We start from the raw sequence: 23189 nt of genomic DNA on the forward strand, positions 1-23189 counted from the left end.
ACATCCCTCTTGTTAACAGTAACAAGATAAAGCTTACCTTTTGACACATTTCTGCCCAAAATTTGTCTTCTATTTCTTTTATTCATTTAGATTTATTTCTAAAGACTCACACTTGATATACTGAGGGTAATCATCAGTAAACTGATCATCAGTAAGCTGAAGCTTCTGAGCTATTAAAAAATAGCATGCCAAATTAGGACATAGAAACGTGGACAGGTGTGTAAGAGGACAGACCTCTGCTTCAAAAGTAAAGCGTATATATAGGGTAAAGCACAGGTGATTGCAATTTACATAGAAATACACAAAAAAAGTAAGATGAAGGAAAGGATGGACAGATAAAAATGATGAAGCAAGTATAATACAAATGTAATAGTGGAATCTAAGTGGTAGGTATACAAGGGTTCACCATAATTGTTTCAACTTTTCTGTATGTTTAAATATGTTCATAATAAATTGTTGAAGGAAAAAGAAATCCAACAGTATAGTTTAAGTCAAAAAATACTGGAGTCTCTTCCTACTTGCTAAGTGTTAAGGAAGAGAGCTCTTTATTGGACTTTGGTTAAAGCTGACTTCAGATTCAAAATAATACCTTTAGAAAAATCAAAGATCATGTACTTCAACTCCCTCACTTTACAAATAAAGAATAAATACCAATATAGCTGAATAAGTGACTACATAACAGTATAACCATGACTCTTTCTTCCATTAGTCCAGTGGCCCTCAACCCAACTATGGATCAAAATCAACCACACAGCAGAGTGCAAATCTGAACTCAGAGTACAATCTTGACCGTGTATAACACACCCCAAAAAAGTATGAACAGGTGGGGAAAGGCTGGCAAAAGTAGATTATAACATTGATAGTGTTTGTTTCTGGTAGACTTGACTTTAGACATGTTTTTCCACCTAATTTTCTGTATTTCCTAAACGCTGTCCCTCCAGCCACATGACACCATTGATACTTGTTTTTCTGTTTTGTTTTGTTTTTTTGAGACGGAGTCTTGGTCTGTCGCCCAGGCTGGGGTGCAGTGGCACAATCACGGCTTACTACAACCTCCGCCTCCTGGGTTCGCGCCCTTCTGCCTCAGCCTCCCGAGTAGCTGGGACTACAGGCGCTCACCACTACACCCGGCTAATTTTTTGTATTCTTTAGTAGAGACGGGGTTTCACTGTGTTAGCCAGGATGGTCTTGATCTCCTGACCTCATGATCTGCCTGCCTCGGCCTCCCAAAGTGCTGGGATTACAGGCGTGAGCCACCGCGCCCAGCCTACACCATTGATACTTCAAAGGTGACGTGTCTGAACTGAGATGTGCTTTAAATCTAAAACACACATGCGACTTCAAAGACATAGTGCAAAAAATAAATGTGAAATACCTCATTAGTGTTTTTATATTGAATACATATTGAAATAATATTTTTGATATATTGTGTTAAGTATATTACTAAAGTAAATTTCACCTGTGACTTTTCACTGTTTTCAACATGGCTACAAGAAAACTTAAGGTTATATATGTGGCTCACAAATTTGACAGCACTGCTTGATAATTAGCAAGTAATATGTTTCTAATGGAATTAAACCTATAGTTAATTAAAGGCATAGCCATATAATCATTTTACAAATTATGAACTTATCTTCTTATATGGTGCTGTTACTATTTAAGAGTAAGGAAGGCCAGGAAATCCATTCATCACATCATTTGAAACAGCTGTTTCCAATCTCTACTGAGCACAAAACTGAAGGACAGGATTGTATTATAGACCGGCTGAAGAGTACAGAAAGCTCTTAGATCATGAATGGGAGAATCTGGACTCCACTCTCTGTTCTGATGCAGACTGACTCTTTCCAAGTTGCTCTCCCTCTGAAAACCTCGATATCCTCAACTATGAAATGAAGTGATGAGTTAAAGTCTTCCCCAGTTCTTTGTAAAGCACACAGTCTATAATCTTCTATCTTGGTGACTGTAAAGTTAAGACAAGACATGAAGAAGAACAACCCAATTAATAGATGTGAAACTCAAAAAGCAAAGAAGAATATGGGCCTTTGAATCCCTGCATGCTTTGGCTAAAGTAGCCATGGCATTCATGAGGTTAGGAAATGACATTGGAGAGCACTTCCTGGGCCCCGCAAGATGACTCCAGAAGAAGAAAATTCCTTTGTTGTTTGCAGGATACATCCCTTCAGTTCAAGGAGCAACCACACAACGTGGTAAATCAGGTAACTTCCTTCATTCAAAATGAGAACAGCAGAACTGAAATTAAGAAAGAAGGCTATAATTACCTAGAGAATCTCTGATAAATGTCAAATTTGTCTGACTTTCCATGTTACATCTTTCTTTAGCTTGATGATATTCTGCCAATTATTTTTTAAAATGCATAAGATATCCTAAAAACACAATGCATATAGTTTTGTTTCAGAGATTCAGCTACTGCTCAGTCAGTGTTTACACAATCATATTTTTATGACATTGTCATTTTTTACATCATATATCTTTCTGTTTTCTTTTGTTAGAGTCTTGCCCTGTCGCAAAGACTGGAGTGCAGTGGTGTAATCATGACTCACTGCAGCCTTGAACTCAAGGGCTCAAGCAATCCTCCCGTCAGTCTCCCAAGTAGCTGATGCTAGAGGCATGCACCACCATACACCATGTGCTACTAACTTAATTTTTTGTGGATGCAGGGTCTTGCTTTTTCACCCAGGATGGTCTAAAACTCATGGCTTAAAGTAATTCTTCTATCTGGGCCTCCCAAAGTGCTGGGATCAGAAGCATGATCCTATTGCATCCAGTCATAGCTTTTAAGAATAAATCTGAGAAAAGGCCTTCCCAAGTGTGCTACAAAACATGAAAAGAATAGGGATATTTATCAATCTAACTTCATAAAAATTGAAAATTTACATATGGCATAATTTTTTTGAAAAAGCAAATAATACACAGCAATAACATGGAGGTATAATTGTTATAAAAGTAATTAAGACATTATTTTAAACAGATAGAGAGGAAAATAGTCCTTGGAATATTTTTGTCTCTTTTGAAGCATCTCCAGAAATGTTTCTTGTCTAGCAGGAAGACCCCAGCTCTAACAGCTGGGCAGGGAAATTTTGATAGGCAAATGCCAGCCATTAGAAACTGGGTCCACACAAACATGGTAATTCCTGCCCTCTTCTCCTTGACCTTGCCCCAACATGTTGCAGGCAACATGGCTGTCTCCTTGTTTCCCCATGTTTGCAGAACATCATGGCACCCTGCATCTGCATATTAGAAGACTAGGGTGGGAGGGTTAGGGTTAACGTTATGGATAGTTTTTTTCATGGACTGTGTGAGTGACATGCTGGTTAAACCAATCCCCTGAGCCCATGCCAATCACACACACCTCCCCCAGCCTCCTCATATAATTGCCAGATTTCCACCTCATTTGTGGTTTCCTCTCTTGGCTTTGGAGCCCTACTCCATCTGTCTCTTTATGGGGAAGCTTCTTCCTTCTTCTCCCTTCTTTCTTACCTACTAAACTCTCTGCTCCTTAAAACCACTCCACTTGTATCTGTGTTGTTTTATCCAATTAGCATGAGAAAAGAGCCCTGGTGTTCCTCCACTCATCAGAGTATCATTTTGTTGCATGGGCCATGAATCCAAGGTTCAGCCTTCGTCAGAGTGGTGAGTATGGGAGCAAGCTCAAAACCTGTTCTATCATTCTGAGGCATGCTTAGCCTCTATATAAATAAATAAATAAATAAATAAATAGGCATTCCTCAGCCTAGTACAGTTAGCATGGGCTGCCAGACTAAAAACACGTATGTGAGTCTTGCTGGGGATAACAATGAGAACCCCCACATTACCCACGGTTATTGAGTTTCTGGCCAGGGCACACTCTGGCATGATTAGAATAGTTGAATAACAAGTTCTGAAGTTGAGGCAGTAATTAAAAGCCTACAAACCAAGAAAAGTCCAAGACCAAATAGACTCACAACCAAATTCTACCAGTGTTACCCAAATGAGCTGGTACTATTCCTAATGAAACTGCCTCAAATAATAGAAAAAGAATGGCTAATCTCTAACTCATTTTATGAGGCTAGCACTATCCTAATACCAAAACCTGGCAGAAACACAAAAAACAAAATTTCAGGCCAATATCCCTGATGAACTTTGATGCAAAAAATCTCAGTAAAATACTGGCAAAACAAATTAAGAAGCACATTAAAAAGCATATCCACCATGATCAAGATGGCATTATTCCTGGGAGCAAGAATGGTTCAACATACACAGGTCAATAAATATAATCTATCACATAACCAGAACCAATGGCAAAAATACACGATTATCTCAATAGATGAAGATATGGCCTTCGATAAAATTCAACACACATTAATGCTAAAAACTCTCAATAAACTAGATATTGTTGGAACATATTTCAAAATAATAAGATCTATTTGTGACAAAGTCATGACCAAATTTATCCTGAATAGAAAAATGGTGGAAGTATTTCCTTTGAAAACTAGCAGAAGAAAAGCGTTCACCTTTTGCACCACTCTTATTCAACATAGTACTGGAAGTTCTGAGCAGCACAATGAGGCTACAGAAAGAAAGAAAGCACATTCAAGTAAGAAGAGAGGAAGTCAAATGGTCTCTGTATATGACGTGATTGTATATTTAAAAAACCTAGTTGACTCATTTCAAAAACTCAGGAAGTCAAGAGATCCTGGACAACATGGTGAAATCCTGCCTCTAATAAAAATACAGAAATTATCTGGGCATAGTGGTATGCACTTTTAATCTCAGCTAATTGGGAAGGCAGAGGTTGCAAAGATGCAAGTGAGTACCACTGCACTCCATCCTGGTGATAGAGTGAAACCATGTCTCCAAACAGAAAGGAAGGAAGGAAAGAAGGAAGAAGGGAAGAGGGAGGGAGGGAGGGAAGGAAGGATGGAAGGAAGGAAGGAAGGAAGGAAGGAAGGAAGGAAAGGAAGGAAGGAAGGAAGGAAGGAAGGAAGGAAGGAAGGAAGGAAGGAAGGAAGGAAAGGAAAGGAAGGAAGGGAAGGAAGGAAGGGAAGGAAGGAAGGAAGGAAAGGAAGGAAGGAAAGGAAAGGAAGGAAGGGAAGGAAGGAAGGGAAGGAAGGAAGGAAGGGAAGGAAGGAAGGAAGGAAGGAAGGAAGGAAGGAAGGGAGGGAGGGAGGGAAGGAAGGGAAGGAAGGAAGGAAGGAAGGAAGGAAAGAAGGAAGGAAGGAAAGGAAAGAAAGGAAGAAAGGAAGGAAAAGAAAGAAAGAGAAAAAGAGAGACAGAGAGAGAGAGAGAGAGAAAGAAAGAAGAAAGAAAGAGAAGAAAGAAAGAAGCATACCTGGAAGAAAGAGACAGATAAGAGACAGATTTTCAGAGGTATTATTCACTTCTAATTGCAAGGACTCCATAAGAAATGCAGATTTCTCATAAAAGACGATTTTTGCTGTGTTGTCTGTTAACCTAAAGAAGCCCCTGACTATCAACTTTTATCCAAGAACCTTTTATGCATGCAACAAAAGTGTCAAGATAGAGTGGAGAAATGTAATTTAGTAGACCGAGAGAAAAAACTTTTTAGAGAAAGCAAGATTTATGAATGGGAAAAATATAAGTATCTTTTGAATATATGTCAATAAAATGGGTTTAAAGGATACTTAAACTTGTACGTTGGTCTCTTGTGATAAGAGCAGAACCATGCTGCAGTCTGAGAGAGCTGATCTTTAGAGTAGATTTTGAGGCCCGAAAGTGTATTTTATTTTATTTTAGTTTAGTTTAGTTTAGTTTAGTTTAGTTTAGTTTATTTACAGATAGTTTAGCTGAGCATTAGTGCATTCCCAGGAAGCCCATCACAATCCTGCTATTGTTATTATCTCACCAGTGCACAAACACATAACAGTCTCTACTTATCTAAGGTAATATTGTGGGTTTCATTTCCATGTTTCAGAAGAACAAAAATTGCAGACATGTTTTAGAAGACTAAAGAGTACTAATGTTGAAGAGAAAATTTAATAAGCAAAAGAAAAATGCTCGATGCCAGCAGAGATGTGATCAAAATGGGCTAACCAATATGAAACTTGGGTTTAGGGTTTTTGTGTGTTGTGAATGGTAAGAAATGGACTTAGTCTGTGGTCTGTCTTCAAAAATGTGGGACTTAGTTGCGCCTGAGGACTCAGATCCCACTCCAATCAGAAAGCTTTGCCTCAGACCTTGGACCAGTACCTATTAGTGATTAAAGTGAATATTCATAGTGGTTATTCAGCTTAACCAACAAACTTTTAGGAGTTGAAGTGAAACCATGGCTTAGGATTTTGTCCAGAACTAATATGAGGCTGAAGTAATGATTCATAGAGGTGGGGATCACAATCCAAGAAGAAAAGAAAAGTGTTCCCTGGAAGGCACTTGCTCTCACTCTCTCAGCCAGTTTATCTTCACAAAAGGAAAAGAAACATTTCTGGAAGCCCATGGATTGTAAAATGTACAAAGTCATTCCTATTTCAGGCCTTGTTTTCTGATTTGAGTAAGCTTGAAGTTTCTGCAAGTTTCTGAGTGAGTTGGAGCTGGAGGTTCTTCTATCTGTGTAGCCGCAGACATGCTTTCAGACACAAGTTCCTGTTCTAGTTCATTTATTGGTATCTGCAGCTTGAATGCTTTTTTTTTTCTTCCAGGGTGCTCTTTATCTTACGTGGAAATCAGGCACTGACCAGTGGGCTGAAAAGTTTCTGGGGACACTTCTCTTTCTATCTATATACGGCTAGATAGCTAGCTCTCTTCACTATTGGAGGAGGAGAGCACTGGATTGGAGAGAAGAAGAGAAAAAAGGGCCCTTGAATTTAGAAAAATGTTGTTGTTGTTGTTGTTTAATTTCCAATTTACCTCCAGATCACAAGTTTTTACTTGAATCCTCTAGATCACAAAGGCTGGTAGACCTGGGGACCCATTATTCCTGCTGAACAATCTGGGAAACACGCAGGACCTGGAGACCTATGTCTCTGGGAAAATTTCTACTTTCACTGGTCTCCCTCACAGGCTGGACAAGGTTGAGGTATATTCTTTTTTTTACCTGGGACATTCCATTTCAAGTGCCCAGTAGTAGAAATCAGCAGGTGCATCTTGGGGATTCTGGATCTTGTAGGCCTGTGAATTGGCCAGTAAAATCTTTTTCATTATCTTAGGACATCCCGCTAATTCCTAGGTCTCCTCTTTTCAGTTCTTTTTGGTTTGAAAAGAACAAAAAAATCCACCCCAAGAGGTTTTCCAAAGTGCTATCTGATCCCACAGCCTGCTACTGTAGTTTTGTTATAACAGGATGACTGAGAAACAAACAAGTATTATAACATGGTCTATACCTTGATTGAATGAGGAGACAGGTACAACTTGCTAAAGCTTCTCTCACCCTTTCCAAACAGCCCAAGATATTTGTTTCTGGCTTGTGATTGAACAAGGACAGCTTAGAGTAATTAAGAAGTTTTGTTCTGGTTCTTTGGAAGTTTGCTAATAGGCACAGTAGAAAGTGTTTTCTTTTTCAGTCACCTATGGCTTTACTAAGGCTTCAATTAGGGTTTTCAAACAGCATTGTTCTACTTTCTGCTGGAAATAGTCATTCTTTTTTTTTAATCCACTTCATCTTTCACCTGTATTTATTCCTTGACTTACTATAGGATGCTAGTTGTTCATCTTCAAATTCCTTAGCTGCCTGCCTGTGTTGCTGCCTGTTTATCAGCAGTAGTTAAAACGTGGTTTAATAGATGAACTGCATTTTTCACGTAAATGATATAGTTGGTTTAAATTTTGTAAAGCCTGTGTATGTCTATCAGGGTCATCAGGGAACTTTTCTAAGTCTGGATTTATGTGTAAAACTTTACTACAATGAGAAAGAAATTTACACCTTAGTAGCACCACGTTCATTGTGCATTTATTATAGGGGCAAGAGCCAAATTGACTATAAGTTTTGGACAATGGATTGACAAAGCTTCAGGTAGAAAAGAAATCTCATTTCACTAGAATGTGCTGGAAGGTTACAAATGCCAGGTTAAATATTCTGAAACAAAATTCTTCTTATTCAAAAGTTAGAAAGAGAGATCTGGGGTTTGACAGGCTGTCTCCACTGCATGCCTCACAACAGGTAAAAACTAACCTGTTTTGTGATGTAACTTTTATGTGGAGGAAAATAATATCTTTATAAATCTTCCAAATAAAGGAAAGGGTATTCACTTTGGGTGAAATAACTCCTCTACAGTGCTATGAATATCTATTATTGTGGGACAAAAAGGCCCATTGTGGGTAAAAATTTTTACTGAAATCTTGAATTCCACTTGTTTCAGGGAAATCACAAAAACAAACCTTTTAAAATTACATTCCTAATAACTAAGACACTGTGTGATTGTATTAAGCCAATGTACATACCTAGGCTGTAAAAATGCCCACAATATTGCATACCAAAAAAATGAAGACATTATAGCTGTGAAAAGAAAAATTGTAAATTCAATAGATAAAAATGGGAATTCCTTGTGCCAATGGCCTGATGGGCTGTCATAGACCAGAATTAGCCTGAGGGCAATAAGGTAACACTGAGATGTAGCCTCAAGCTGAAACTTTCAGTTTCCCTAGGCTCTCCTTTAAATCTCATGTGATTGCCAGGCTCTTTATGAAAAAAAATAAAATAAAAGTCTTGAAACAAGCAACACATTTTTGAAATGAATGCAAAAATTAAAAGTCTATTTTTACCCTTCTGATGAATTATGGTCTTCTCATATGCATGTGCAATATGCATATGAGAAGTGCAAATATATGTTGTAGTCTCACCAATGCACAAATGTATGTTGGAGTCTCACCAATGCACCAGTATATTACATTACTCTTTGTCTATGACTACACCCAAAGATATTTGTCTTACTCCAAAAAAAATTAAGAAGCTCAGAAACAAAGTTGACATTAAACCAAAAATGAAAAATAAAAAAATGAAAGCACAAGAAGAAAGCTCTCTGCCAGTGAAAAGAGGGACCAATTGTGTTTTCCACTATGAGACTGCGGTTCGGAGTTATTATGAACTAGCAAGAGAAATAAATGTTTTCAGTCAGTAGGCTGTCTTGAAGACCATGTGATTAATCTTGGCCCTGGGTCTTGGACTGAGAATAATTAGCTTAACCCAAGAAACTTGCCTAGAAATAATCAGGTGGTGTAGTCATGACTTATAGCAGCTGCTCAGCTCATTCCGTGACCTATCAGGAACTGATGTAACAGATTGGCTCAAGAACTTGGCCCAGGCTTAATCAGGAACTAAAATAGTATGTATAAAGGCCAGGCTCGTGGTCCAAAGAGGGAAAAAAAAAAAGCCAACCAGAACCCACCAGGACCCTCTGTGTTTATGCCAAAAAATAGACAAGAAACTACTTCCTGGGAGCTAACTGATTGTACAAAAGACAAGGGTACTTTTGTGCCAGGGCTGGTTTTCTTACCACAGTGAGCCAGAGTTTTCTTCAAGATTTTTATCTGAATGAACTGAAGGCTCTTCTGTCTGTGAAGATATGCATCTCGAGATACAACCCCCTGTGTTAATTATCTTATTGGTGTCTGCATCCTGATTTTTTTTTTTCAGGTGGCTTATGGTTTATGTGTAAATGAGACACGAACCTGCAGACTGGTGGTTTTCCAAGGACCCTTTCCTTGCTGCTTCCCTAAGTCAAGCTAGCTTTTTCATCTCAATAACACACTAAAGAACCTCCTGAAAGTGGCTACTTCAGATTTTATAATAGGAAACATGAGGAGGAATAAAAGAAGAAGAGTAAATATAAGAAAAGAACAGAGACTTTAGCTAATGTAATACAGTTTTGTAAAAATCCAGGTCCCTGAGTAGCAGCTAACTGCTATCAATGTGACAAGACAGGACACTTTACCAAAAAGTACTGAGACAACAACAGGAAGCCAAATTAACACTGTCAAACCTATGACGGTGATCACTGAAGGGAGTGCTGCTTTTAGAAACATATGTCACTAAGTCCAGGACCAGTTTCACAAATGGTCCAGCAGGACTGACAGTTCCTGGAGATCATTTCCCAGCTCTAACAGCTGCTAAACTCTTCGGGTCCCATACTCTTCAAAAGCCTTGGGTGAAGGGGAGGTGGAAGGAAGGAAAGTAGACTTCCTTCTGGAAACTGGATTTGCAATCTAGGCTTTTTCTCTTCCCATAATGTGACAATGAAGGAATGTGTCAGCAAAGTCCCTTATACAGTAATTTGTGAGCCCATTAGTTACAATTGAAACAGCCTTCTATGTAGTCAGACCAATTAAGTAATTCCTGAAAGTCTCACTTTATTACTAGGCAGAGATATTTTGGCCCATATAGAAGCCTCCATCGGAATGGCTGCATGACAAACTCTTTGTCTCCCCTAAGTGGAAACCAGTACTAACTGAGAAGGGTGGGATGTCAAGAAAAATGTTGCTGGGTTACGACTGCTGTGTGCATCCACATTTGCCTTAAGGATTCCACCATTTTTTTCTAACCAGAGGCAGTATTTCCCAAAGCCAGAAGGTAGAAAAGGGCTAGAAGTCATTAAAAATAAGCTATAAAAGAAAAGCCATTTTAGGCCCTGCAACAGTCCAATGCCAAATATGCCAAATATGCCAAACAAAATGCCAAATATCAAAGAAAGTCATTGAATTTTTTTTTTTTTTTTTTGGATGTCAAGAAGTGAAAAGTTTACCCAACTCATAGGTATTTGGAAATGAAACTCACGGTTGTGTTGGCTTGAAGAGGTCTTATCAGAGTTTCCTCACAAAGAAGTTTCATCAAAACCAAATAGGAAACCTATTTAAGAATAATTATTTGGCCTGCAGTTTGTGCCAATAATTAGTTTAACTATTAAATTATAGACGACTTTGCAATCAACTCAGCCAATTATATTTGTTTTTTACAGAAATGAACAAGGAAAAGAGAAAAACTAATTTCAAATCTTACCTGGGCCATTATCTTCTAATCTCATTAGTTGTCTTTAGAATCTGCCTATGTTTTAGACTATTCCTATTAATTCCTGTGAGCCAATCAGAAATCTCCAGCTGCAGCTGAGTAGAAAACATAAAAAAAGATTAATATTTTAAAGCATGTGACAATATCTTTGTTCTGGGCAATATTATTCTACGAATCTTGCCAAGTAATAAGAGTACATTGTGGACTCATAGGCAAGGGATGTTTGTGTTCGTGGGGATAAGAGAAAGGAAGCTAAGCCAAGCCAAGCCCCATGTACCCACAACTTCTCTGGCATAACTATAGCCCTCCGTTATCGGGGCATGTCAGCAGCCTCAGAACTTGTGAGCTGTTTATTTCCTCAGCTCATCTCATTTTAACACATACATTTTGATAACCCCCAATTTTTTCTTCTCACTTAGAGGAAATCAAACTGCAAATGGTACTGCAAATGAAACCACTTGCAAAAACACCGTGTTTCTGGGAAATAGTATCCTCACCTCAGGCAGAGCTCCAGCTGTTGTATTTCGTTGCACATCCCCCTCCCTAGCAGAAAGTAGCTAGAAAGATCAATTCTTGCTAACAGCTGTTAGTTAAGTAGTTAGGGTGGGTCTCTCCATATAACAGCAGAGAAAAGTTAGATAGTTTGGGGGTCCTTGGTATAACTTCTAGAAACAAAGGTACAGCTTACAAAAAAATGGCCTACAGACACATATTAGTAAACTTGCACAAACCTTCACCGCACTCATATGAAGAAAGGCAGTCGGACACAGACAGATCTTTGTGCTTCGTGCACAAAGATACGCTGGAAAAGAAACTGATTGAAAAACAGGAACAACATGGAAACATGCTCATTTTTTGTATAAGCAACGGACTTCCAAAAACTAGTCGCTTTTTTCGGGTGAGGGAAGTACACGGCGGGCGACAATGAGTTTTAATGGGCACTTTTCTGTACATGCTTTGGAATATAACCTGTACCAGTATAAATCATTATGTCAGCCTGTGATTAGTCATGCATCAACGCTGTGGGCCAAGCTTTCACATCAGCATTTGTTTGCTCCCAAACAAAAGTCCAAAGCCAAGCTGAATAAGGCTTTTTCCAAGATCAGGCATCACATTCTTTCATTTCTCAGTACATGAAGCCCCAAACACCAGCATCACGGTGGGCAACAAATTTGGGTTTCCACTGTGGAGAGCTATTTTAATTTCCTTCTTAAGCTTCCATTCTACCTTCAGTTTGTGTGCACTTTCCTCAAGTTTTGGGCACCGAGACAAATAACTCTTTGTGATATCTTACAATGAGAATTTGCTTCATGTGGTGCATTGGTGAGACTACAACAGCTGAAGGCTGAATTGAGCCAAAGTCTCACTGGATTGAATGTTGACCATGTTTCTTAGCACATCAGACTTCTCTATAGTGAACAATTCTCAAAAGTCAGAGAACCAAACCCCTGGGAAACCCTCAGAGGAAAGTTCCAGATGATTCAGCTTTTCTTGTGTTCCCTATTCTGATACTCCTCTAGTCAATTTATCATCCTCACCTTCTTCAATTCTCAGAAACAACTCTCCATTAAACCGCTAAAGAAAATGCTCAAGAGACCTGGCGCCTCTAAATTCCTGGTTCTTTTTTTATTACAGGACATTATACAAATAGATTGGGAACAACCAAATTATTCTGATAATTTGGATGAATATAAAGAGGCTTTCCAAAATGTTACCCAAATTTTGATTTTGCATGGCAACGTGTTATGTCATTCCTAAGCCAAATCTTAAGTACTGCTGGGCAACAGGAAGTCCCACAGGCAACAGAGAGATTCAGAGATAAATAGCATGCTTCACATGGCCAGGCAAAGAGAAAAACAGTAGAAAAAGAAAACAAAAGCGGAAAAGAGACCAAATCCCCATTTTAAATTTATATATATATATGGTCTGCGAAAGCAATATATTAGAAGAGTGAGCAGGAGTAAAAGAGCACTTTTTCACATTCTTTTTTTTACTTTTATTTCTGAGAATTTGGTCCTAAGAGTTTTTGTGATTTTTTTTTTTCTCCTTGTACTCAAGAACGTCTAACACTAAGCCAGGTTAAGCAGTTGAAATCAATAGGATGGCTTCCAGTCTTATAAGACTCAGGTGACAGGTCAGCTGGAGATAACTTTGACAATCCCTTATACCCTCAATTGATGAAAATATTGGCTCTGCTGCAACTCATTTTTCTTCAAAGAGTAGCTTATCCATACAGAGACTTAGAAGCCGTCTTCAGGCAATTGAAAGTTTCTGGCCAAGGCTACACCTCAGTGCTACCTAAAGCCTTCTGAACTAAGGCAAGTCAATAACAGTCCCTCAGAGTGTTGGCACCAGGAATTCCAGAAATTTCTATTTAATCTTCTTGCTTTTCTTTTCATGCAAATCATGTCTCTTATTTATTATTTGTATGCAGTGTTGCAACATGGAGATATATTCTCATAGTGTGAAGTCTGTTGGTGATTTAGGAATCAGGAATGTTATTCAAATGTTGCTGTTTTGGTGGTGTCTTGGAAACAAATGAAATTCAAGATTTCGGTATAAATTTTAAGCTGGTAAAAGCCTTTTTGGCAACCAATGATAGACACTTAGAACACTGTAAGAAAAGTTATTTTACCCAGAGTGAATAAATACTTCTGAATGTTTCTTCCTCTTCCTCTTCCTCTTCCTTCTTCTCCCTCTCCTTCCTCTCCTTCCTCTCCTTCCTCTTTGCCTTCTCCTTCTCCTTCTCCTTCTCCTTCTCCTTCTTTTTCTTCGTCCCATCAATCTAAGAGGCACACTGTAGGGAATGTTTATCAAGCCCTCACATTTTTTCTAACTTTTGACAAAAAAAGTGTTTGGAATCAGAATTTTCATCTAATATGTCAGATTCTACAGTGATACCTAATAAAATGGGATTTTTCTCGGTGTAGAAACTTGTCAGCCCTTTGCCTAAAATGTTTAGTTTCCAACTTTCTCTTCCATGTCTCGCTAATAGTGATAAGACTCTGTGTCCCATCTGTAAGCCGAAAATCTCCACTTTCAACATTCAAAACAATCTGACCTTGAGAGACCAATTCTAACCCCAGAGCTGATGTCTTTATAAAAGAAGGAAAGGCATTAAATCTTTTATTTTTTGTTTTTGAGGTACTTGTTCTGTATCCAGCTATATTAATATCTAAACAAGAAGAGAATGCTACATTTCAAAGACAATATGTCTTATTCATCGGGATTTCACTGCTTTGCTAGGACCATAGTAAAGTAAGTCAGGGATAGTATAAAGATTCAAACTCTATTAAAGACTCTTGCTTCGATCCTACTATGGCATAATCTCTCTTAGGCATTCCAGGCACCTGTAAGTTTTTTGGGTTGAATGGGCTTTGGAGACAAAGAATCACCAGTGGAGAGCTAGGGTCTTACACAGGTAAACAGGACTACCCCTGCCAGCTAGCTTCCCTGAAAACATAGATGAACTTATGATGGCATCCCTGAGAGTCACCTATGTTTGTCACCTGATTGTGAGATAAGAAATAACAAGGAGGACACTTTCTATTATTTCCCCACCCAGGGCCAATGTGACAAAAAAATAAGAATAAATACGGTACAGTTTATCTTTCTTATTTTTCATTAGGTAGCAAACTACATTCAGTCTTCGCTTTTCTCCAGTGCATTCTGAAACACTGGGATTTCTTTGTCGTTGAGACTCTGAGAAAAATATTTCTCTCATATTATACTGCACAAAGGCATTGAAATTACACCAGCTGTAACATGAAAACACCTGGCCTTCTGAGATAAAAGTTTATTTTAATAGTATCTAATTGTCAGGTATTTTCTTCAGATGAAAGAGTCATTAGTATGAGTTTCTGATGTATAAGTTTTCTTTATCTTGGGAGATAACCTAGACCTTTGTAAGCATTGTAAAACTGATTCTGGTCTTTTGGCAATCATGTCAACCAAGCCTACAGAACATAATTTCTCCAACTCAGAGAGACAAACCCCTGTGTATCCTTTAAATGCAACTTCTAAACACCTCACCTGCCCTTATTTTATGGACTTTCCAATAGCCAAGTCATGAGTTCCTCTCCCTGTGCCATCCAATAACACCCCACCTTGACTATAGGCCCTGGATTAAATGCCAAATAAACGTGGTACTAGTACACTTCAGATTTCCTTTTTATTGCAGGATTTTTAAAAAAAAAAATAAATGTAAATCTAATCATGTTATCTGATTACTCTGATAGACACATAGAGGCATTCCAAAATCTAACAGATTGGTTTCATTTTGTGTGGAAAGATGCTTCATTACTCCTAAACCCAATTCTACATTTGTCAGAAAATTTGGCAGATTTTCAGACAACAGAAAGATTTGAAGATGAACAAGGAATTTACTAGAGCCAGTCTAAAAGAATGAAGGAAAAAAAATCTAGGAAAAGGAAGGATGAAAGACAAAAGTAAGTATTCCCAACAGGAAGAAAGACATTGCTGTTTAAAAACTTAGTTGGAATACACACACACACAATTTAAAAGATTAAGTAGTGTGAGCACCAGTGAAAACATTCAGCAAAAGTCTAGTACATAAAGAAGAGACTGTTTTGCCAGCAAATTTCTACATGATTTCAGAGCTATTAATGTAAAGACTTAATCAATGGGTGTATTACAGCAAGGTCTGCCATTCCTGGCGGCCCTTCCAAGGACTGGCCTCTCATAGTAGTAGATTTTAAAAATTATTTCCTTACTATACCCTTACATGAGAAGGATAAGCTTTGATTTGCCTTCTCTGTGCCTTCCATCAATCTTAAGCCGCCTGATTCCCATTACCAGTGGAAAGATTTACCCCAAAGCATGCTCACTATTCCTATGCCATATCAGCATTTTCTAGAAGAGTCATTAAAGAAGTCTCAGGATATATTTGCTACTAGCTACGTCATTCATTATATGAGTGACATTCTTTTGGTAGCTCCTAGGGAGCAGTTACTTTGGAGTTGCTCAATGAGACCAAACAGGTTTTGTCCAAATGCAATCTCAAAACTGCTCAAGAAAGGGTAGAAACAACCTCCCCATACCAATACATAGGCACTATTGTTACTGAAAGAAATAGTCGGCCTCAGAAAGTCGTCCTCCATAGGGAGACATGACAAACCTTAAAGGATTTACAATTATTAGAGGATATGAATTGGCTATCCCAGTGCTAGGTATTATTACTTATCAAATCAAACACTGAGCCATTCCATGGAGATTATTCATTATGTTCTCCTCAGCAATTTACTAAGGAGACAGAAGCTGAGTTACAGCTTGCAGAGCAGATGCTTCCACGTACATATTCCTCCCCGCTATAGCCAGAAAACCTTTGGTTCTCTTTATTCTTCCTACCCCATTCTCCAACAGGAATTATAGCACAGTTAAGAGAAAAATGTTGCAATTGTAATAGAATGGCTTTAAAAAAAATTAAGACAGTAAAATATCTGCAAGTTTATCTTTCTTTATTTACTCAACTTATAAAATGGGTAGGCACAGATCAAAACTGCTAAAGAGATAGGATCCAGACAAAATTATTGTTCCATGTTTAGAATCAGTCTAAAACTATGAAGGAAAAAATTGGATCCCAACAACAGGTGTAGCATGGGAAATGTTGACTGCATGGCAAATGGCTCTTGTAGATTTTGTAGGTAGGAATAAGAGATAAACATTATCCATCAAAAAAAATTTTGCAATTTTAAAAGTTCTACCTTTTATCTTCCCTGTGATACCCCATCACAAACCCATTTCAGGCAGCCAGACCTATTTTACTGATAGCTCTTCCAAAGGTCGCACAGCTACTTGTAGACCTAAGCATACTTAAACAATAAAAACCCCTGAAGTTTTAGCTCAGCGCTCAGAACTAATGTCAGTTATTGAGGTTTTACAGCTCACTGCTTCATCTCCCATTAACACTGTTTATGTTCGGCCTGTGTTGTAAATTAGGCCTGTGTTGTAAATGTAAATTGAGACTGCCACTATTAAAAGCCCCCTAGAACCAGAGCTGTTTAACTGGTTTCTGAAACTTCAACAAGCTATTTGTTCTCGTGCTGCTCCTTTTCATATTTCTCATATTTGCTCTCCCATACAACTCCCTGGACCACTATTTCTAGATCATGATAGAGCAGATAAATTGATTTGCCCTGCATTCCAATAAGTTCACGTTTCTCATCCATTACTGCATCAAAACCCCTCCGCCTTTACTCATATGTTTCATTTGCTTCACTGCCAGACTGTAGCCTCTACAGGCCTGTCCAACTTGCCAGCATGTCCCTGGAGTCGCACCTATAGAAGGCTGTAACCCATGAGGCATACCTCCAAATGAAAACTGACGGATGTTACTCATAAAGCTGCCATTGGCAAGCTTTCCTGTGTTCATGTGACTATAGAAACTTATTCTCATTTGCTGTATGCTACATACAAAACAGGTCAAACAGCTGGTCATGTAGAAAGACAATATCAGTTATCATTTGCTCATATGAGGGCCCCTAAACAATTACAAACTGACAATGGACCTGCTTATGTTAGTCATGCTTTTAATTTTTTTTTACTGTTATGGTCACTCATAAAACAGAAATTCCTTTCAACTCTCAATGACATGGAATTATAGAGTGGCAAATCAAACATTACAACATGTGCAGAACAAACAGAAAGGGGAAAAAAGCGACCAGATGCCACCTCAAACCAAATGAGCTTTACTTTTACTTATTTGCTTAAGGTTCTTTGTTTTCTTTTTTGTAACTTATTTACTTTAAGTTTTTTTACTCCTGGCACAGATTATAAGACTGCAGCAGGATGACATTGGTAAATGTTAGAGGGGAAAAGGAAAGTATACCCAAAGGCATTATGAATATCCCCATAAGAGGTACATTGGAAAGGCTCAGTAGATTTACTGATGTAAAGACGAGGGTATGGCTTGTGATTTTACAGGAGATGGATAAACTGTGTGGGTGCACTGAAGGTATTTGTGACCATGGAAAGGGAGAGTGGAGAGAGCCACAGATCCCAACCATGAATCCATCTCCTTCCATTACAAGCCATGAGCCCATTTAAACTGCTGGAGCACCAGGGTCAGGCAAAAAACTCTGACTTCAGGTTTATGGCCATGCTACCTGTAACACCTTGTGCAGAATTTTTCCTGTGCAGAGACAAATACATATTGGGCATATGTTCCCAATCCCACAGTGTTATGGCCTGTAACTTAGAGTGACACTCCCTCTTGTGATCTACCATGAACATGAAGAGTGGTCACCATGACCTTTAACACCCTCTGACACAGACCAATTAGACTCTCAGAACAATAATGATCAATTATGCTTCTCCATTGGAGGGACTTCTTTTATGCATCACCCAGGGTATATCACTCAACTGCAGTTGCCTTGAAATTTCATCCCAAGTATGGTTGAGTTACTATGGAAAAATTATGAACCTATTAGGCCTTAGCTCTATTAACATTACTGGTGTAGCCATCACCCACATTTCATTAATTATACAGACGGGGCTTCTTTTGATAATTCTCACCCCCATCCTTGGATGCAGTGTCTTGGCTCCTTAAATAGACAACAGTCCATTGACTGGGGTCCCTGGGATCATGTAGATGGGAGACCAAACACTGCATGTTCTCACTCATAGGTAGGAAATGAACAATGAGATCACTTGGACTCGGGAAGGGGAACATCACACACCGGGGCCTATCATGGGGAGAGGGGAAAGGGAGAGGGTGGAGGGATTGCATTGGGAGTTATACCTGATGTAAATGATGAGTTGATGGGTGCTGACAAATTGATGGATGCAGCACACCAACATGGCACAAGTATACAAATGTAACAAACCTGCATGTTATGCACATGTACCCTAGAACTTAAAGTATAATAATAAAAAAAAATAGATGAGAGAGATGAGAAACTGACCTCACGGCATAAACTTCACTGACACTAGTGGCAAAACTTGAGCATCTCCTGACTACATTTCATCAGGATTCAATCCCAGTCTGCCGCACAGCATGCTTGACATGTAGGAGGATTTAGCTCACCTTTCCTTGTGAAGGAAAAAGAGGTCCAATTCAGGAGTCCATAGGGAAGGCAGCACTTCCCTTTATGAATGGCAGCATTTGTGTCAGAACACTATTTAAGTGTAGTAATTGTGCTCAAACACAGTTATAATGTTACCCTTGTGGAAACTATTACCTCTCAATTTACAATATGTGTTTTTAAAACTTATGATTTTCTAGCAGAACAAAAAATATAAAAAACAAACAAACAAAAAAACTCCAGGTAAACGATGCCCAATTTACTTGTGATTCCTTCAACCGTATCACTGCCTTAATCATAGCACAATACAAACAAACATACAGCATATCCACCCTAAGAATTCTAGGTCACAATTCTGGATCATGGATTCCCATAAGTTGGCCCGAGCCTTGGTTGGCCAACTCCGGTATACATTGTCTAACCCTTTTTCTTATTCAGCTTACTCATTGTGCTTGTGGAGTCTTAGGCATGACAATTTTTGTGAAAGTTTCCTTGGGTACATTAATAACCTTTGTTGTGGTGTCCTTAGTAGCAATGCACAGCTCCACTCAGGCAGTTCAATATGTAGAAAATTGGATGTGTCCAACTGACCAGGCATGGATGCTTAAATACAAACTTAACGCCGAGATACAAACGGAAGTAGCAATGTTAATGACTACAGTTCTGTGACTAGGAACACAAGTCCAAAGCTTGTAGCTGCAGCAGCAATTGCATTCTCATTTTGACCATACTCATATTTGTGTAACCAATTTGGAATAAAATGAAAGTGAATATCCATGGAAACTTCTAAAGGCCCATTTACAGGGGACTTTCACATCCAGGGTTACTTTTGATTTTAATGGTTTGCAAAGGAAAATCCTTAGCTTGAATAAACATACTCAAATATTTCAGCCCTCTCTGAAAACTTGGGCAGAATTCCAGCAAGGTTTAGAGATCCTTAACCTTTGCACCTCCTTTGAGTATCTCCTCAATGTCTTTTCTTTGTGATTATCAGAGTAATGCAGTTATGTCTCTCTTTTATGTTCACTGTCTGTAAAATCAGTTGGACCACCAAACAGCAACTGAGAACTGCACAGCCTGCAATTACCTTTACTCAACTAATGCAAAAACAAAATGAGGAGATCTTGGAGGTCCAAGAATGACGATTGTGGCCAACTCAGTAATGCCTGGAAGGTCTATGAGCAGACAGCCAACTGTTTTCATTAAAGCAGGTCGCTGGAAAACTGACACACCACGTCTGTTGCCAGAAGGAGTGCTGAGGGCAGGCATGCCCGAAGTGCAATAGTGCTTGTGGTTATATATAGGAACATCTGAAGCCTGTAGTAAAAAGAAAGCAATTATGTGAGCCTGCGATAAATCAAGCAGCTGACCAACAATTACTTTCCCCCCCCCCTACTTATTCTGCCTAATAAACATGAAGCCCTGTGGAAGTGCAGGACCTTGCCTCACTAGAAGTATCGAGTGCCCTGACCCCTCTTTTAAAACACATCTTTTTTTGTTTTGTTTTTGCATTCACCCCCCTTCATTTTATCCCTTAGTAAACTACTCCTACTGTGTCTCTATGAAAAATGCAAAACAGAAATAAAAATATACTCGGGCTTGTTGGCAGGCACATGTAATCCAAGATACCGAGGAAGCTGAGGCAAAGAATCCCAAGAGTCCCTTGCACCCAGGAGACAGAGGTTGCAGTGGGCCAAAATCACAGCTTTGCACCCCAGCCTGGATGAAAAAGTGAGACTCCATCTCAAAAACAGCAAAAAACTAAAAAGCAAAAAAGAAACAAAACAAAACAAAAATTATGATTTGGTTAAGAGAATCAAAAAACAAGGCGCAGGCTGAGAAAAATTTAGGAAACACATCTGAAAAGTGACCTTTATGCAAAATATACAAAGAAATAAATAAGATGACCCAATTAATAGGTAAAGACCTGAATAGATACCTCACCAAAAAAGATATGGAGATGGAAAACAGGCACACACAATACTGTTCCAAGAAAATAAGTCCCTGTTGCTTCTGCTGAAGGCTGAGGCTCCAAGCCATTTCCTGAGGAGAAAGAGTGGCCACCAGAGTGGCTGTGGCTCCAAAGACCATCCCCACCTACTCCAGCTCTATCCTTCCTCCAGCGTCCAAGTGTTCACCAGATATTGGGTATGATCTCCAGGAAACAGCCAGAAGCTGGATGATTTATTTCTCAGCTTTTCTTAAAATTCTGGATGCCAAATACTGTCCTTTGGTTGGAAGTTTTATTTTTCTCCTAACAATCTCGAGGCACTGACAAGTATTAGGAAACTTGGTTTTCAACCTACACTTGTCTCCATAAAGAGATAAAAGAAGTGGCTTGGCCAGGCATGGTGGCTCACACCTATAATCCCAGCACTTTGGGAGACTGGGTCAGGTGGATGTCCTTAGGTCAGGTGTTTGAGACCATCCTGGTCAGCATGGTGAAACAAGCTCTCTACTAAAAATATAAAAACATTAGCTGGGAGTGGTGGTAGGCTCCTGTATTCCCAGATCCTCAGGACGCTGAGACAGGAGAATTGTAAGAACCAGGAAGATGAGGTTACCGGAGCCGAGATCATGCCAGTGCACTCCAGCCATGGGAATAGAGTGAGACTCCATCTCAAAGTAAAAGACAAAAACAAAAACAAACAAACAAAAGGATTCAATTGCTTCTTTACGCAGTTATTTTAGAATGCGAGTTACCATGCATTCTTCTTTTGGGATTCTCAAAACAGAAAACACAGTTACAGTAGTAAGTAAAAACCAAATAGGAAGTCATTATAAATTCATGGAATTAATCAAACTATCATTCTTCCTGGCTTTTATTATTTAAAACGTGTACTGCTGATATTATCAGACATTTTACTTGCAGTGTCTACATGCAAAAAGAAACAACAGTTAGTAAACTATTATTGAATGAATCCCAGTCTTCAAATTTGATTCTGTGCAGTGGAATGTTTTGTGAAAATGAAAAACTGACAGACCAAACACATGTGATTTTGAATTTCGGCGTCCATTTGTAGAAGCAGAGTTTTGAACCAAAACTTTCACAGTTCTAATCTTTGTCAATGATTCAGCATTGCAACATATGTGCTGAAATTGAAATCAGAGCTTTTTGTCAATTCCAACAGAAACCAGTCTGTACTCTAGTAATTCCTGTTGCTCCCTTGACATCCGTAAGAAATCACTTGATTGAAAGGGATCTCTACACAGTGAAGCATCAAACTAATAAACCACATTTTCTTATGATCTACAGTTCACTATTTTATTGCAGTAACCATAAGATTGGAAAAAATTAGCAGGATAAATAACTATGTGGTCCAACTTATTTTTCTTAGTTTTTACCAAGTAGTGCTTAGAGTACATTTTTTAAAATTGGTTTTCTGTGGCACAACACATGCATGCCTTTTGGCAGCAATCATAGACTAATGAACAAACAATAACAGCAAAATAATGCTCAAGAACACTTGGCATCCTGGGAAGGCAAATTAAAGTAAGACTGAAAGCACTAAACAGCTATACGACGTCTACATTTGTTTTTAAATATAATCGAAACTGCAGCACAAAATCTCATTCATTGCTGATGGAATGCATAATGGTATAGTAACCTTAAAATACAGTTGTTTTCTTCTCTCACAATATGGCAGTTTTTTCCCAAGGTAAACCTAGTCCCATCATATAGGCTAACAATTGCCCACTTAGGTATTTAGAAAACTGACTTGGAAACTCACATCTACCCAAAAACCACATGCATTTATGTATAACTGCTCTCTTCACAATGGCCAAATACTTTAAGGAATCAGGATGCCCTTCAATATTAACCAAGTGAGGTAATTTCAGAAAATGAGATACTATTCATCCAAAGAAAAGGAGCGATTTACAAAGTCATGCAAAGCCATGGATGCATCGGGCATACAGGAAGCTAATTGATAAAAGTCAGTCTGATGAGAGGACATACTGCATGATTTCATTTCTGCTGTATTACAGAGAAGACATGTCTACAGAGATGGTAAACAAACCTGTAATTTACAGTGGTTTGTGGTGGCCAGACAGTGAGTTGAACAGGAGAATGCAATGATGGAAGGAAGCACAAACAGGCCAGGTGAGAAGGGATTCATTCTGCTTGGTGAGATCATGGTGGTCATGAGGAAGAGTCAGAACTGTGTATACCAGGATGAATAACTAAATAGGCTTCT

General features: G+C 38.7%; 1 pseudogene; it reads right to left on the reverse strand.

The window, feature by feature from the left end:
• The window catches only part of LOC139360946 (centriole and centriolar satellite protein OFD1-like), a 29256-nt pseudogene extending 22104 nt beyond the window's left edge, over positions 1-7152 (reverse strand).
• Between the last annotated feature and the right edge of the window lie 16037 nt (positions 7153-23189).

Source organism: Macaca nemestrina, chromosome Y (assembly GCF_043159975.1).
Source record: "Macaca nemestrina isolate mMacNem1 chromosome Y, mMacNem.hap1, whole genome shotgun sequence".
Classification (NCBI taxonomy): Eukaryota; Metazoa; Chordata; class Mammalia; order Primates; family Cercopithecidae; genus Macaca; species Macaca nemestrina.